This window comes from Pteropus vampyrus, unplaced genomic scaffold, assembly GCF_000151845.1.
Source record: "Pteropus vampyrus isolate Shadow unplaced genomic scaffold, Pvam_2.0 Scaffold301, whole genome shotgun sequence".
Classification (NCBI taxonomy): Eukaryota; Metazoa; Chordata; class Mammalia; order Chiroptera; family Pteropodidae; genus Pteropus; species Pteropus vampyrus.
This window is the reverse complement of record NW_011889082.1, coordinates 2,404,146-2,406,483: the sequence shown is the minus strand read 5'-3', so window position 1 is coordinate 2,406,483 and position 2,338 is coordinate 2,404,146.

Genomic DNA, 2,338 nt, shown 5'->3' with positions numbered 1-2,338 from the left:
AGCAGCCACCACAATCTTCCAATCTCCCTAAGGGTGAAGTCCATTTAAACTTTACCGGGCAGTTTTCCTTCTATGCTACCCTGCCCAGAGCTTCAGGTTTGACACTGAGTGAGTCACAGTTAGAACATGAATCACCTGGAAAGCTTAAAAATGCTCATATCCAAGCCCTGTTTTCAGACATTGTTATTGAATTGCTTATTGTAAAACTCCAGTATTGATAATCTTAAAAGCTCTCCTGGAAATTTTAATCTGCAGGCAGGATACAGAATCACTGCCTTCCATCGTTCCAGTCCTGGGCCCATACCTGTAACCTCTTTGCCTGTCTTTTATATGGTGGCTACTGATAACAACAGCAGTAGCAATAACAAATGCCATTATTATTAACAATAGTAGCTAACAATTCTTGAGCATTTATTATATGCCATTGTTCTAACTGCTTTATTTGTGTGAATGCCTTAAATTCTCATAAGAAGTGCATGAATTTATGACCATTTTTCAGGTCATAAAAACTAAGGCATAGAGAGAAGTTAAATAATTGGCCTAAATTTTCACTGCTAGTAAGTGAGCCAGGCTTTGAATTCAGGAAGACTGGCTCTAGCACCTTCTCTCTTAACCATTAACCTACACTGCCTCTCTGCATTCATTCAGTGCACAAAGGTTTGCGGGCACCACACGGGTGCCCTCTGGATCCTGTAAAATCATAATCACCTTCCCAGTCATATTTTTAAATATCCATATCTAATTCCATTGTCCAGCAATCTGTGTTTTAACCTGTGATGGCATACTAATTGCTTGTGGGATAAAAATCCAAATAATATTCAAATGCCTTCCTCAGCTGCACTCCCGCCCCATGCCACTCTATGCTCCAACAATTCCAAATTACTCGTACCTTCTTCGATCTACCATAGAACCCTAAAAAGCAGGCTTGAGAATTGGGACTCTTCTCCATACTCTAGATACGGTTGCTATCGGCATTGGAACTCCTCATAAATGTGTTTCTAAAACAATTTGGAGATACTAAGACAAAACTTTCCCCAAGCGCCAGGTTAGAAAAAGCATAGCCACTCAGCAATTCAGCCACTCAGGAGTATGAGCAGTAGCGTAATATGAATTTAAATCTCACATATAAGAAGACAACATTATGTACATCAGATATCCACTGCCACAAAACTTGTAAAAGTTTGAAAATGGAACTGTCATGGTGAAATGGTACATACCTAAAACCTTGCTGCAGTACTCATAACAGGCAGATTAAAATTCTTATGTCCTAAAAAGCATCTATACTGGGCTAGCCCAGTAGGGGCCACAAAATCTCCATTTCTATTGAAACTCCTGTTATAAGTGTTTTAAATGCCATGGCGCCACATTTCAAAATCTCCTGTAAATTGCATTTATGACAAATCACAGCAATTAAATTTGGGACCAGAATCTTAGAAACTAACTATCAGAGTTTCTGAAAAGCAAAGAAGAAGAGTTCCAGCACTTTATTCCTTCATTGAAAAGCAAGCAAAACAAAACCTAATACTGCAAAATAAAGGACACCAATGAGTTCACAACGCAGCTGGAATGTGGATGCCCTAAACTGGTCTATTCAATTTAAATGTAAAATACTTGTTTGCTTTACATCTCCCAGGTCTGTAAATCTACCCACTGCCCTCTGATACTGCATTCACATCTATCTTCAACTGAACAAAACCCAGTTTGTGCTTTCTTTGTTCAGAGAGAGAACAACTTTCTTTTGGGCGATCCAAGTTCCAAATAATGTTGCCCTACCCTGCTCCAGATGAAAAGCTAACACATTACAGAATCATCTGACTTCTCATAAGTCTAGCCCAGGCTGTCTCAACCATGGCACCATTGACATTTTGGACCGGATAGATCATTCTTTGTTGTGGGGTAGCTGTCCTATGCACTGCAGGATGTTCATTCTGCAGTAGCCCTACCCCCTAAATGTCAGTAGAACCTCTCTCCAAGGCATGGCAACTAAATATGTCCTGAAACATTGCCAAATATTCATGGGGCAGGGTGGAGGAGGGAAATTACTTCCGAATGAGAACCATTGGTCTAGCTTCATACCCATTTTGGAGTTTCACACTAGCCATAAACTCTTTACCACATCTGGCCCCATTTTTACTTTATGAAATTATTCAAAAACAGCCTGCAAAAGTCTTTGGCCTTGTAATTTCAAAAATATGTTATTAGACTGCAACCTTCAATAGGGATTCATTTGTAATAAGTCCATTCTGAGCATTTGATTTGGGGTTGATGTGGGGGTGGAGAGCTGACTAGGCCAAGATGCACAAGAAAGTCGTTTAAGACAGTCTTTACTAATACCTTC